Source organism: Mauremys reevesii, linkage group 4 (assembly GCF_016161935.1).
Source record: "Mauremys reevesii isolate NIE-2019 linkage group 4, ASM1616193v1, whole genome shotgun sequence".
Lineage (NCBI taxonomy): Eukaryota > Metazoa > Chordata > Testudines > Geoemydidae > Mauremys > Mauremys reevesii.
In genome coordinates, this window is record NC_052626.1 from 20,553,343 (window position 1) to 20,569,519 (window position 16,177).

The 16,177-nt window shown below is 44.2% G+C and overlaps 1 long non-coding RNA gene across 11 annotated transcripts in view; it reads right to left on the minus strand.

Annotated features, from left to right (window-relative positions):
* The window catches only part of LOC120404619, a 40,766-nt gene that overhangs the window by 23,378 nt on the left and 1,211 nt on the right, over positions 1-16,177 (minus strand). For 3 of the 11 annotated variants that reach the window (XR_005598074.1, XR_005598067.1, XR_005598076.1), the window contains exons 2-3: positions 7,403-7,534; positions 6,461-6,678 (exon numbers count right to left, since the gene is read on the minus strand). This is a non-coding gene — a long non-coding RNA (uncharacterized LOC120404619). The other 8 variants (XR_005598070.1, XR_005598068.1, XR_005598069.1 and 5 more) reach the window with 8 other exon arrangements.

The following is a 16,177-nucleotide window of genomic DNA, read 5'->3' on the forward strand; positions in this document are numbered from 1 at the left end:
AGGGATATTCTGTTCTGACTTTTCTATCCTAGGCTTTTTGGCTCAAGATTTCTCACTGGATCTAGCATTGTTTACTTCTGCTGCTGGTAGCCAGGATGGGAGTGCTCATATAGAGAGGGCTTCAGGAATCTGCTGGCATTTTAAAGCATTGTGCCATGTAGACTTTCTCTGAGCGGGGTGAGGCGCAATGGTGCATAAAATGTAATGACTGGCAGAAGGCCTGTCTGCACCGTTTATATCATCACTGGAGCTGAATTGGGGGTAGCAAAAGATTGGAAATATGGGGCCAAAAAGCTTAGTGTAGATACCCCATTTCTCACGTTCGAGTTAACCAGATGTTAAACTGACCCTCCCCTCCCCCCAAGTGGTAATAAAGTCTGATTAAAATCCAGTCAGGCAGGTGACTCTTCACTGACGGCTGTGAGATCACAGGTCCACTGGTTCTCCAGTCATCAATAGAATCTGCCCAGAAAAGTCAGGGCCACATCTGAATTTGTAATGTAAACAACACGCAGAAAATAGAGGAAAACTTTAAAAACCAAAAAACACCCCGCAACCCTTTCAGGCCTCCTTTATCCATTGTAAAGAAGCGTGAGAGGGCACAAGGCCCACATTTTCCTCCCTCCAGAAGTCACACCTGAACACACAGGAGGTTTATGAAAACATGTCTCCTCTTTGTAACAAGAAAACAATCAATACTCCACCCCTTGCCAGGAGTGTGAAGAATCAAACTAACTAAAGCACCGGCCCCGTGACTTTCTGCGAGCGTCACAGAAAGTTCCGAAGCAACAATTCACACATGGTTCTCACAGGGGCACCACATAAAAGTAAACAGCAGCCACTCAGCTCAAACACAAACAACAATTTCTGCCCTGTTTGGCAAAATATGTAGCTAGAGGGCCACATCTAATCTGTTAAAGTAGCACTGGTTAATTACTGCCTGGCTTGCAGGTCATTTTGTATTGCTGTTCTTTATGTTATCATAAGGGTATCCAGTGTGGGTGTAATATATACACGGTATGATGAAGAAGCTGGTGTATATGGGAACTGCTGCCATCTCCTGAACTAAGAACTGCTTAGCTGTGCATTATAAACCTTCCATAGCCAACAGCTCGAGTGCTAGGAGTAGATTCAATCAAGTTTCTGGAACTGGAGGATGTCAGTTCAATCCCTGATCTTGCTGTTGAGTTACCACATCATGCAGCATTTTGATAACCAGGAAGTTCTTACATGCCATTAATTTATTACACTCCTGGCTGCAGTGAGATGTGAAGTCCTGTAAACCCCTGAAGTTTCAGGTTGAGATTTGTTAAACCAAGGGTATCAAATGATTTAGCATGTGCATGAGAGAGATACGTTGTCCTTTATTGACTGGAATTCAGAACTGGTCAGTTGTGTGTCAGGCTTTTTACTGCTAAAAGCTAATGGTGATTCTCCTTTAGCTGCAGGGGTAGGAGCTGGTGTTTTGAAGCAGGAAGTTCTGAATTCTATTGCTGTTGTCATCATCTCTAAATTCTGAGCAACAGTTGTGGTGTGCAGCATTGACCACTATGAAGCTGTCTCTGGAATTCCATTGCAGGGAATATTTAACATATTACTTTGTAAAACATTTTGAGGTGCCTTATGAAAGACGCCAACTAAAATCAAATGCTCTTCCACACACTGTTTGTGTGCCCAACTTTGTCATCAATTCTCTATCTTCATTTCAGGCTGGCTTAGCAGAGACTTGCTGTTGAATATTCAAGTAAAATGTGTAGTTTCTCAGTTACTTCTCTAAGTGTTAAACCACTATGAACGCAGCAGAATGGAATCTGGTTTAGAAGTTCTGATACTGGGTTCAAAAAAGAATAAGAGTCATCAGTGGTTATTAGCCAAGATGGTCAGGGATGCCACCTCATGCTCTGGGTGTGCCTAAACTGCCAGAAGCTGGGCTTGGACAACAGGGGATGGATCACTTGATAATTGCCCTGTCCTGTTCATTCCCTTTGAAGCATCTGACACTGGCCATTGTCAGAAGACAGGATATGGGGCTAGATGGCCCATTGGTCTGACCCTGTATGGATGTTCTTATGACACTAAACTTTCATATCTTTATGGGCTGAATACTGCTCCCTTTACTCACAAGATTAGCTTAATTGGGAGTAATTGGACTAATAGCATGAATAAGACAAGCAGGATTTCACCCTGTTTCATTCTCTATCACCAGTGGCAGGCTCAGAAACAGATTTCACTCCTGGTATTAGAATTCCCCAAAGTTGCAATGTTATGGTTATTGTCTTCTGCATTAATCTAGAAGGGCCAAGAAGGAAACACATTTTCATTATGAAATTGGAAACTATGATTTAAGACCAGCTTCCAGGAGATAAATCATTGCTACCTTTCTGAATGTCTTAGAACAGCCTTTGGCCTGCAGACCCCTGGGCCCTGATCCTTCAGGAATCTCCTGAGTGGGTGCAAGCACCTGTAACTCCCACCAGCCTCAAAGGGAGTGGAGAGCACCCAACACCCCTTAGGACATAAACATAGTGTAGGGTCTGGCCAAAGCAGTGGTTTCTGTAGGGTTTGTGTGTTGCTTCCCTTCAAGGATAAAAATAACTCCCCAGTGAAATCACTGGGCCAAAATTCAACTCTTCTTGGAACTCCACTGGAGATACATCAGGGATGGATCTGGCCCATTGTCAGTCAGGAAAGCTTGTAGGGAGCTTTCTTTCCTCAGGCTGTCACCTTAAATATTAATAGTTTGTCTGCCTGTCTATGCAGGTATACTACCCTCATCATCGTGCTCTCTCAGTTAAGAGCTGAATGCATTTACAGTGAAATAATGATCCCTACCCTCAGAAATCAACAAAAGGGCAGGACAGTTAATTATTTTTCTACAGACAAGCAGGATGAGAGCCTGACTATATTTTGGAACCAAACATTTGCTTTCTCTTAGGCTCCCCCTCCCGCCTCATGTATCCCTCACATTAATGACTATGTAGTGCAGTAGTTCTGGGAGTTTAATTATAGCTAGGAGAAATACCCTGAATGTAAGTGAAGTCTAAATCTTTGCCATCAGGCTACAGAGCTGTTTTTAACAAGTTGCCTGTGCGTGGGCTGGAGAGTGTGTGTCTTGAACACGGCGCCATTTTCCCTGCTGTGCGTTTCTCTTTTTGTTACACTGCAGCTTTTCTGGCAGGGGCAGCTGCTTTGTGTTTTCTCTTTAGGATTGTGCATTCCATTTCTTCTGATCACTCAGAAACAGTAAAGGGGCATTTAGTAACTTAACATGCGTTATCTGCTGCTACCTCTGTTCTGTAGATAAACAGGGGACGGCTTCTTTTCTAAAGAGAGATTTTTGCATGTCACAGTACTAGAAACAGGCAAGGTGTTTGAGCAGCACATTCTGTTCCTGTGATTTTAGTTGCTCAATTTTCATTCTTCTCCTATTCTCTGGGCTCCCCCCGTCGCCGTCTCCCACGCCGGTTCATTGTATTGTTTAAGTCACTCATTAGCTTTACGCTCTTTAAAAATAAAATAAAAATTAAAAAAACGAAGAAAGCTTGATGTGCACTTAAATAGGCCTGGCATTTAAAGCCATGGATCCAATTCTGGAAAACAACAAAATCCACCTAAGAGCATCCGTTGGTGGAAAGTGATGTAAATCAGCTGAAGTTTTTGTATAAGTGTGTGTTTCATTTCCATTGTGATCACACCGTGTCGTGGAATTCCAAAATTACGTTCAGTAAATGTCCATGACAAGGCATATAACCGCGGGATCCAGTCCTTCAGACCTGCAAGCGACGGCAACACTACAGAGCTTGCAGCTGCCCTGCTGTAGCGCTGCTAGCGCAGACAACCGGAGAGAGCTCTCCTGTCAACTTAACTACACCCCTGAGCGACATAACTTGTACCGACCTAAGCTGCAGTGTGTCCATAACCTTAGGCAAGTAACTTCACTCATATGATTCACACAACTGAAATTAACAGGATGATTTGTACATGAGTAACTTTACTCAGACATATTTGCAGGATGGGACCTTAAAAATGACAGTGAATTTCTTTTGTGCACAGATTTTGTAATTGCTCTTGTGAGTGTGGCTCCCACATACAGTTAATATACTTTAATATAGTGCCCAGAAGTGTCCCACAAAGTAAAGACACCGTTCCTGCCCCAGAGAACATACTCATGGATTTTAAGGCCAGAAGGGACCATTATGATCACACACTCTGACCTCCTGCATAACACAGGCCATAGAATTTCACTCAGTAACTTCTGCAGAGTCTAACAGCCTGTGCCTGGATGTCGTTCTAAAACATATGCCTAGTTCAATCTCCATGATGGAGAATTTGCCACAAGTTGTTCCAGTGGTCAGTTACCCTCACAGTTAAGAAACCAAGCTTTATTTGCAGCCTGAATTTATCCAGGTTCAACTTCCAGCCATTGCTATGCTTTGTCGGCTGGATTGAAGACCCCTTTATTCTTAGAGACATGCTCCCCCATAGGTACCAATAGACCATTATCAAGTCACCCCTTAACCTTCTATGACACAACAAGGAAGGGTCATAAAAAGGGAGGAAGGATAAAGGATACAGAAAGATCTCAAGGATACTCTGTGAGCCATGTGGCCTCTTGAGGGTTCAGTTAATTTTTTGTCTTTTTGATATTGCATTCTTTGCCTTTGACCTGGCAATTTTGGGGAGGTAATTGAATGAGGCTAGAAGAACACAGTCCTTTGCCTGCAGGTCAAGATTTGACATACACATCAGAGGACTATGACATGACTGTGTCTTATCAGTTAAGAGAATGGAGCTGTAGAACTTGAGAACTTGCATTCAGCATTTAAAATAGGGAATTGTATACCCTTCCCCTTCTAGCATATGAAAGAGGAAGGGACCTGATTAGACACTGGGGGAAGCTCCCATATGCAAAAAGCAACCCATTCCAGTAACTGAGGGATCATTAAACATTCATAGTAGTCTATGATGAGAGGTTATGTTAAAAAAAAAACCCACAACAGAAAACGAGATGCATTTTTTGTTAATTAAGAGCCATTCTGCATGAAAATTAAGACTCAGTATGAACATTTAGCTAAAATTTTGCTTAGACAGTTAACCGGAAGATTGTCAGCATTATGCGTACAGATACGCCCCCTTGTGGTTATTCAGCAGTTGAGCACTATGTGAATTCACTCTGACAGGGTCTGTTCTTTTCTATGCTGTCGTTTACTCTCTATAGAAAAAAGAACAGGAGTACTTGTGGCACCTTAGAGACTGACAGATTTATCTGAGCATAAGCTTTCATGGGCTACAGCTCACTTCTTCAGATGCACAGAATGGAACATATAGACAGGAGATATTTATACATACAGAGAACATGAAAAGGTGGGAGTTGTCTTACCAACTCTGAAACCTGTCTCTATAAAAAGGTTGGGCAAACTTTTTGGCCTGAGGGCCACATCGGGTTTCTGAAATTGTATGTAGGGCCAGTTATGGGAGGCTCTGCCTCCCCAAACAGCCAGGTGTGGCCCAGCCCCCTATCTGACGCCCCCCTGCTTCTCACCCCCTGACTCCCCCCATTCCCTGTCCCCCTGATGGCCCTCCCGGAACTCCTGCCCCATCCACTCTTCCCTGTCCCCTGACCGCCCCCGCTGCCGCCCCATCCAATCCCCTCTTCTCATTCCTGACTGCACCCCCAGGACTCCTGTCCCATCCAACCACCCCTTCTCCCTGACCACCCCCGGGAACCTCTGTCCGACTGCCTCCCGCTGCCCCATCCAACCCCTCCTCCTTCCTGACTGCTCCCCAGGGACCCCTGCCCTCATTCAACCCCCCTGTTCCCTGCCCTCTGACCACCCTGACCCCTATCCCCACCCCCAACCCCTGACTACCACCCTGAACTCCCCTGCCCTCTATCCAACCTCCCCTGCTCCCTGCCCCCTTACCGTGCAGCACAGAGCACTGGGTCAGGCCGCGGTTCTGCAGCTGCGCTGCCTGGCAAGAGCTCGCAGCCCCGCCGCCCAGAGCATTGCGCTGGCAGCGCAGTGAGCTGAGACTGCGGAGGAGGGGGAACAGTAGGGGAGGGGCTGGGGGTAGCTTCCCAAGCCAGGAGCTCAGGGGCTGGGCAGGAGGGTCCCACGGCGCGGGCTGGATGTGAACCACAGGTTGTAGTTTGATCACCTCTGCTCTATAGTATATTTCGGGGGGGGGGAAGAGCTCAGGACCTCTGCCTTGCAGTGGGGTGGTGGGGTAGGGGCTTCTGCCCAGCAGGATGCACCTGCTGGGGCTTAGAGCCCCGGCAGGCGCCTCCCACAGGGCTGAAGCCCCAAGCCCCGGCAGGTGTGCCTTGGCTCTCAAACTTCTGAGGGTTGTCGTATGTGGCTCAGTACATTTGGATGCCCCTGATATATTTGCATGGAATTTAGTATTATCCCCATTTCATAGATGGAAAACCAAGGTGCAGATGAGTGAAATGACTTACCACAGGCACAAAGACAGACCAGGAAAACAAGAACTAGAAGTCACAGCTCCTGAACCTCAGTCATTTGCATCCTTGCGTTCTGGTTTCTGAGCCTGTAGAGTTACAGTCATGTTGCGTTCTCAAGTTTTTCTCTGCACCCAGGAGGGCTAGAGATTAGCTTTTTGTTTAAAATGAAGGCTGATGATTCTCACATAATCATCTGACTCCAGGAGCTGGGACTAAGAAAAAAACCCACCAAATATCACAAGACTCATGGTTTTAAAAACAAAAAACAAACCAACTATGAGAATTAGCACCATTGGTTTCCGAATGAGGCACCACAGCTCCCCATTACAAGTCAACAAGACTTGTCAAAACAAGCAGCTCCTAGTCACTTTGACACCAAAGTCTCCCTCATGATGGGTGAACACCTCCACTTTCGAGTCCCCGGGCCCCTCCACAAAGAACTCTCTTATCCCCTACTAAGAGTAACACTAAGAGTATATAACACATGTAACCCACTCTTCCATGGGTTGCATGTCTCCCTCTATGTCTCATCCATTGTGGAGGAGAGTCTGCTACAGCTTTCACTTACATGAAATAGTTTCTTAGCTCAAGCTGTAGAGACGCATGCTTTCAAGTCTGGAGGGTCTAGGGTCAAACCCTGGTGATTATCTACATGACAGTATGATACACATACACAAATTGTGCATAGAAAAGGAAGTACAGGGGCAAACAAATTTTCAACTGAAAAGTGACTGCATAACTGTAAATATTAGTCCATAACTTTAGTCATTGTTTTGACAACTTTTTCAGACTAGCCACAAATTAACACCAAATTGCCTTAACTTGCCTCTGGGATTCAGGGCCCTTCCAGCTGGGAGGAGTTGTGAGAACCTAAGTTTTAGGCAACAGGGCACTTTAATCATGCCTCACTACCTTTCTGAAGGTCTGTCTCCTTACCTCTTCATTGTAGTGGCGCCATGTAGCAGCAGGGAACACTACCACCAGAGACTCCCATTAAGAGCATGGTAGCTCAGCTTTTCTTTTGCTTGGAGGAGTAGACCATTCTTCCTCTCGTATTATTGCTCTGCCCTGGCCAGAAGATGTTGCTTTTGAGGAACACAAAGAACTAAAAAAACAAGCCAAACATAGGCACCCACATAGGTGCTAACAGATCTCCTGGCACTCTTAGTATTTACTTACTAATGTGCTTTTTTTTTTTTTAATACCACTGCCACCATTAAGTCAAGGATGCCCAAAGTTTGTCCATCTCAGAGCAATACTGACAGCTTGCCAAGAGCCTGAACACCACCCCTAATTGCTCTCATCGTTAGTGCAGAGATGTGGTTAGCGGGGATTACAGGTATCAGCATGCTATATTCCAGTCTTGAGCTGAGCTGCTATAACACTGGACTCAAGTTGCAGCGTTGCCTGCTGGGACCTGTAGTCTATGGTGGGAATAGATGCAGCCACATTGTAAAGCTCTGAGTTGCATTTGGCCATCTGTAGCATGGCTGATTTACCGGTGAGACACCATGTCCCATCTTGTCCCTCAGGGAACCCACCCCACACAACTGGTGTTTCAGTTAGCCCCACCCCATGCTTCCAAGGGGCTGGTTTGTTCAGCATTAAACAAAAGAAGTATTTGTCCATCACCAGCTCTTTCATATCCCGTTCTCTCAGGCTTCATAATCACCCTTGTACCAGGGCTTACCCTGCTCCTGCCACAAAGGGAGCTCCATCAGTCCCAATGGGTGTCACATCTCCCCAGGCTTTTGTTCTTCTCCTAGGCCCTTCCCAAGCCCTGGTCTGTTCCTGGCTAAGACAAGGGTAGCCCCTTGTGTAGTAGGTACTGCTTCCAGCCTGCAGTCAACTGACCCTAGTCCAGTGACCTTTCCTGACCACATGATCCCTCAGATCGGGGGCTTCACCTGAAGGCTCCCCAGCCCCGATTCAGGAGAAAACCAGATGCAAGTGGAGTTGGGCGCAAATTCCCTTCCAGTGCCAGCTCAGCCAGTGACATCCCCCTGTAATTAATGAAAGCGAAGATGTTTCCTAGGAACAGAGAGCTAGAGAAAGGCAATTTTTAAGAGCATCTTCTATCTTTTCTCTAGCTAATTACATTGCTTGGTCTCTGTTGTCAGTTATTTCCGTGACCAGTGGGTCAGGTTCTGATCTCACTTACGCGGGTGTAAAGCCAGAGGAATCCTGCCAGTCAATGCACTTATCTTACCATAAGCAAGATCAGCATCCAGCTAAGTGACTCAGTGAGCTCCCTCCCCATGTTTATTTTAGTTACTGTAGAGAATGTACATCAATTAGCTTTTCTAGTTTCTGTCAGTGTTTTAATGTTATTCTTTCCCTTTTCTGGATGCTTGGTTCCAGTTAATATGACCCCCGTTAGGTGTATGCTCCCCGAAACAACACAGCAGCTGGAAACCTCCAGCACTTACAACCAAATGGACTATAAAGGAGCTCTAGATAGTGGACACCTATTAGGGTCCAGTCTGCTTGTTTTTAAACAAAAGTTTCCTCTTCACTTTGGACTACTCCGGATTTATTTGCCAGTTAAGAGGGAATTTCAGTGCTGTCTTAAGCCAGGCACTGTCAGGGCTTGATTCTTATCTCAAGGATCTCCCTTTTACACCACTGACTCAATATTGCCAACTTTCATGATTTTATCACAAGTCTTGTGATATTTGGTGTTTTTCTTAAAGCCCCACTTCCTGGGTTCAAGTGATTACACAAGAATCTCAGCTTTCATTTAAAAAAAATAGTGTCTAGCCCTCTGGGTTGCATAAAAAAGCTGGAAAATACAAACCCTAAAGGATCAAAGATGGAAAAGCAAATAAGAGTCTAAAACATATTAGTCTTTAAAATCTCATGATTTTTAACCAAGTCTCTTGAATTTCCATGACTTTGACTCATGGTTTTTGAATGTTTGGGGTTGACAATACTGTTGACTCCAAATTAGGTACTCCTGATTTATACTGGTGTAAGGGAGACCAGAGGCTGCTCCACAACATAGATATTGGACACCCTGCAAACTTCCACCCACAGATCTGTATTGCCCCTCCATTTTGATCTACAACACTGCCTGCTATTCTACTCCTGGGTTTCTCTTCAGGTTTAGACTATCAATCGTGTATAATTGTACCAAACTGTGGGGTGGTTTTATATTGTACACAAATGGCTGAGATCACTGAACTAATTTTCAGTAGTGATCGAGAATTTGAATGTTACACATGCTGAAATAGAAACTAAGGCTGGAGACAAAAGACTTTGTAAAATTATATTCCTCACCATCACAGATTGAGCTACAAGCCCAAGTCTCTATTTAATTTTTTAAAAATAACTTAGCTATCCAAGTAACAATTTAAAAACCTGCAACTTTGTCCATTCGTATGTCTCTTACACATCATAAATATATAATTCCCCCTGAAATAAAATGCACCATGGAGTACAATGCCTGCTTTCTCCTGAGTTTCTTTTGGAGGCCAGATTCTGATCTCAGAATCCAGAGTAGCTCAGCTGGTTTCAGGGGAGTTAGTATGGATTTCCACTAGTAAATCAAAATATGGCCAAATATGTGCAAGACCATCTTAAATCTCACACTGGGGGTTCCCTTTGATTTACATTTTAATTATTCATTATTTGTACTGCAGTAGTGCCAAGAAGCCCCAGGCATAGGCCAGGACCCCACTGTGCATTACCTGCTCCTCTCTCCTGCAAGAAAAATATTGTGTATAAAATACAACAGAAAATTCTCACCCTTTGCACCAATCTAGTTTCTACCTTCTCTTCTCCCACAGTACACCTGTCCCTGGAGTCATGAGGTGGTATTGGAAACATGAAAGAATAATTTCTGCGGTACATGATGGGCTGTCTAGTAAAGTTCCTAAGAATGGTCTCCAGGCTTCACAGAAACTTGCAACAGAGCTTGTTGCCATGACTAAGTTTTTTAACAGCATCAATATCTGAAGATAAGACACCAAGCAAACCCTAACTTTGAAGCACTTGTAGGCAGAGGAATCCTTGCCAACCTTCACAGAACAGAGTTGCTTATTTATTGTTTTTTTCTGCCTCACAAACATCAGTGTGGCTCTGTGATGCATGGCCAGAAAGGGTTAAACATCCTGCACAATAAATGACTCAGATTCAACCCTTAAAGACATATGGAGAGATAATGTTTGTGTTTTTGTGTATTTACATATACAGTATATGAGTAGGGTCAACAATGTAATCAACTGTCCCGGTCTATGCTGTATTCTGTTAATTCAAAGATCAAAAGAACATCCTAGCATTTAAATGAAGTGTAAACACGGGATATCTCTGTATTCATCTCTCTTTGAAATGTGTAACAAATCATCAGTGAATGGTGGAGGAACAGGGGATTGTCTTGTGTTAATTCATACAGCTAAGTACCGGTGATGGACCCACTTGAAAGTTGCCCTAATTACCTGTTGTTCCCTGAGGGACTCCAACTTGTCAAAGACGACCAGAAATTGTATACAAGATCCTTGGATCCTGATCCTTTTTTATCTCAGGTCTGCTTAAGCTTCATTCTTGCTTCGTTCAAGGGGACGTTTGGGTCACAAGATGAGATCCCAGTTAAGGTGGTTCACCCTGGATATGATATTGGACATTTGACTATAACCTATGAACTAAATCCTAAAGGAACTCTTTACAACTACAAAGGTCACCATCTCTGCTATGAATCTGAACCTCAAGAATTGAACTCATGTCTGTATGTATATTGATCTTTTAACCATACTCTCTCTCTTTTGGTTTTTTAAATATATTTTAGTTTAGTTAATAAGAGTTGGCTGTATGTGTGTATTTGGGTAAGATCTGGAATATTCAATAACCTGGTGTAGTAAGAGGAGGCTCTGAGATATAAATCTTGGTATCAGAGGCCCGGTATGAGGCCTGAACTAAAGTAATGGTCAAGACTTTGCTAACATAAAGCAAAGTTAAGCTTGTGAGCCAGAGGCAGGCCCTGCTCACAGAAGCTGGCAAGGAAAGAACTGATGCTGCAAAAAGAGACGTACCTAAAAGGTACTGGACACCAGATATCAGAACATTTGCATACTCATACACTCCACACAGATAACAAGGAACAGGCTGACCCATCCCAATGACAGGGCCAAAAGGGTAATATGATGGATAGAGTTGTTTTGTTTGAACCAACATGTACAAGGTGAGAGGCGGCACCTAACTATGTAGAAGGGTTGTACCTTGCTATGTAGAGGGGTTGCACCTCAATACATCAGGAGTGATGTGTAACTTGTTTGTACCTGTGTATAAGAATGCATCCCTGGGGCAGTGTCTTTGTCCAGCCTAGGGGGCAGTGGAAAGTCCCGCCACTGACTGAGCTGAGTCCATTGCCAGGGAGCACATATGTACTGGCTAGCAGCACCTTGGACTTCATTTGCCCGGGAGCTGGAGACTGTGTTTCTCTTCGGCAATAAACCTGGCTGACGTGCCTTCGTACCTTACTAGAGTCTGTGGTCATTGTGGGTTCTCTCGGGATCTGCTGTGTCAGCAATCTGCGCAGAGCTGGGACAGCACACAGAGGGAACACATGCACGCAGCCGATTGATATCAACATTGAATAGAGCAGAGCACTACACCGGTAGTATCTGACAACACCTGGGAGGTAATATGTCCGATTCTTGGGACTGGTAGAAACTTTTCTTTTATATGATGAAAAGATTTTCAGAAATCATCATATTTGACTTGGGTACCTGGATGCAGGCCTGAGGCTGGGTTACTTTAAGGGAACTGTGTTGTTGGTTTTTGGATAGCCAGAGAGGTAATAAAAAGCTGTTTTATGTTAGCTTGGTAAATCTAAGTATTGAAAATATCCACCAGTTTTGGAGATTATCTGCCCCATTCTTTGCAGTTCACCCTAACTGAGTGACCTCAGCTGGCCCTGGCTGGGACGCTGGTCACAGCCTCTCACAAACATCAATTAAATTATTCTTGCACCGCCACAGGATAGAGGAATTGTTATCCTTATTTTATGGATAGGAACGCTGAGGAACAAAGAAGTTAACTGAGATATTTTCAAAATTGGCTAATGATGTTGTGAGCCTCAGTTTTTGGGTGCCCAACCTGGGACACTGAAGGCCTGATTTTCAGAGACTCTAAGGATCTGCAACTCACCCTGACTTCAAAAGGGAGCTTCATCTGAGTGCCTGGGGCAGAGCCTCAGCTGCTGTAACTCAGAGCAGCTCCACAAAAGCCCTGGAGCTACAACTGATTTATACCAGCTGGGGAACCAGCCCCTTCTGTGAGCATGATTCTCCTCTCTCAGACTGGTTATTCCTGTGTTATACTGGTGTGAATTAGAGGAGAATCAGGCCCACTGAGTGCAATCATATTTATGGATTGCTCTTTAGCACCAAAACAATTTCTCATCTAGCTCTGGATGGACGTAGAGAAGCTGATGCCTCCCAGCTTCCACTTGGCTTGGGTTGCAAGGAGCATTGTATATAGAGAAAATGACGACAGCACAATTAGGCTATGCTCCTGCAAACACTTGAATTTTAAGCATGCAAGTAATCCCATTGACTTACGTAAGTCTATCCACAGGCTGACAAACGTGAGCAAATGTTTGCTGGATCAAGGCCTTAAGGAGCATTGTTTTCGCACTGCCTCTCCTTTGATTGTTTTTCCTTCTGGGGTTTCTGTTCGTTATCTTCATAGTCTAGCCTTGTCACTTGGTACAACTGTACCCAGTTCTTTTTGAGTAATTAGTTTGAGAACAAAACACCTGCTGCAATTTTGGGGGTGTAAGTGGCAAATGGAACACTTTTATTCCAGCTGTCCTTTGAAATCAAGTTACTTTGAGGGCACAGAATAGCTGCCATTACTGTGTGACAGCTATAAAGAGAGAGTGCAGCTTTGGTATGGAATCACTTTACTGATTGATTCTCATTCATGACTACTTCTCAATATCAAGGGTAAAAACTTGCTTTGTACTGTAGTATTACAGGGGTATTTTATCTACTCAGCTGTAAGAGGAGAATAACAACAACATTGTACTGTCAACCAAAGGATAACAAAGCACTTCACAAACTACACCTAGAGAATTTCCTCACAAAGCTCAGGCAACTCTGCAATATGCAGGGCCCAGGACACCATGACTCATTACGTCCAGTGGAGGGAGCATTTGCATTTTGGACATTACTTTCTTAAGAAAAGTGACCTGGGATCTTAAAGGGGAGGAATGATAGTCTTGCTTTTAAAGCACAATGCTAGGAGATAGGAATTCCATCCCTGGTTCTGCCATACACTTCTTGTGTGATTTAGGGCACGGTTGCTAACCCATCTGGGCTTCAGTTCCCCGTCTGTAAAACAGAGATAACAATACTTACCTACCTATGTTTGGAAAGCACATGGCGATCCTTGGATGGAAGTATTATTCATTATTATTACTATTATACAGTGCAAATGAAGATGACAGGCTCTACATTTGTCAGGTCTCTTGTGAAAGATGCCCTACAGTAAACTGCATGACAGTCTGTTCAGAAGAGGATGCGCTGAGATGACCTCTAGAGAAGTCTCAGGTTTTGGCTACATGTTGGCATGTGAAATCAGCACTAATAAAGAGACTCAGTTACAAAGAACTTGATACTTATGCTTTAAATACCTAATATAATCATTTCACTGTCACCTTGTCCTTGTCCCTGCTTACTTATGTCCACCTGTTGTTTCATCCTAGATGTAGATTAAGAGCTTTGGGGCAAAGCCTGTAACTTCATATGATGTGTGCTAGCAAAATGGAGTCCTGATCCCTGACTGGGGCTTCTAGGCATTCAATAATAACAACACTAATTTGTTGTCCTTTGTTATTAAATATTCAACAACAGAAAGGATTTCAAGCCCCAGCACAAACCTGTCAGTCTTTTTCATCTGTTCATGCTGCTGTCACACACTACCAGGCAAACCTGTCACCTGAGAAGCTCCCTGTCGTGTTGGATGACAAGGGGCCACTGATGGAGGTTGTCAAGGTGAATTAAAGCTCCAGACTGCAGGAAGACGTTCAAGATTTAAAAAGCCAAGATGAATGGATGTGGGAGCTGCAGAAAGACCCATCCCCCAGCAAAATGAAATCATTCATACTGGGTATTAAACCAGAAAGACTATGCTGGCTCAGAAATGAAGGAAATCATTGCACAGCCAGTATTTCCTTTCCAGCTGTCAGAAGTTTCTTTGAAGCTTTGGGCACATACAGCATCTAAATGCTGAGTCGTCTTTTGAAGATTTATTCATTAGTTTATTATGCAGTAATGATACATTTCAAAGACTTAAGGAATCTTTTGAATCTGAGATTTCCACCTTCCCTAAAGATACAAGAACAAAGTGGCAGCTCAAATCAATAGGGAGGTGGTGTTGGCATCCCCAGATCATTCTATGAGATAGACTCAGGGATGGAAACACCAGTGCCTACATGAAAAGATGCATAAATGTCACTTGTTGGGGGCCAGGAAATAAGAGGACAGGATAACTTGAGTGTAAGTCAGTGCAAGTTGTACCCCATTTTTGTAAAGATTTAATGAGCCTAATCCAGTCACAGGGTGATTCGGAAGATGTCAAGGACTTCAGTATTCAAAGAAAACAAAAATACGACAGCTGAATATTTATATCACAGGGCTCTGACAAACAACAGGTAAACTTGCTTCAAACAGAAACCTCCTAATGAAGTCCTAGCACCAGATCCTCAATATAGCTTCATTGGCTTCTGTGAAACCACATCAAATTATGCCTGTTGAGAATCTGGACCCCTCCAAGAGCAACAGATTCCTTTGGGACCCACATGCAGAGCGGATCCTCTGCATACAGATCTCGCCCTATTGTGCAGATAGGCTTAGCACTGACGTTTTCAGCCCCGCACCCTGGTGAAGGACCCAGTGTGAGTCTGAGGCTCAGTTCATCATTCCATCCACTGCAGAAAATCCAAGAAACTAATACAGACTGAGGGAGCTCTAGCTTTTGTATAGAGCTTCCCCTGCAATGTCAGGGTAGAGGTGCAATGGCAGGGAAGCCCTGGCTTCATTGAGACTATGCTGCCAGTGAGCTGGAAGAACTGTGTAGAAGGCCAAATGGCTCCTGCATCTCCAGCAGATCTCCGAGATCCACAAGGGTTTGGGTGCTGAACATTGCCTATTTTGGTGGACAATGAAGCCGAACCCATCATCCTGGTAAGACGATCAATGCGAAACTGCAAGGTTCTTATCTTCTCCACCAATGTTCCATCCAGGGAGTTTGTCACAGGAAGAGGTGACCCCATCACTCTCAAAGTGTACAACTACTATGTGAAACAATTATGGACTGCACAAGAGATCTCCTGTAGTTGTGTCACTTTTGTGGCTAACGATTAATTATCACTGATTTCTTTGTTTTATTATGTATTATAATTGGTCCCAGTCTTGCTCTCTGACATGAATTTTATCTGGTATAGTGGTATATTGGATGTTGGGCGAGACCCTCTGGCCTATTCTAGTGATCAGGCACTGCAAAGCGGGCAGAAACTGCCCTCCTCTCCCCAATGGGCATTGCCAGCTCCTATCCTCAGCTGGCTCTGGCTTTCTCCAGTTGGCATATGGTCTCTTTGGGAATCATGGCCAGCCAGCATAGATTACAGCAGTCTACATGGTGGCAGAGACCGAGACCTACAGAAGTAATCAGCTCCACAACAGCTCCTTTGCCACTGCAACAAGAGGCCTG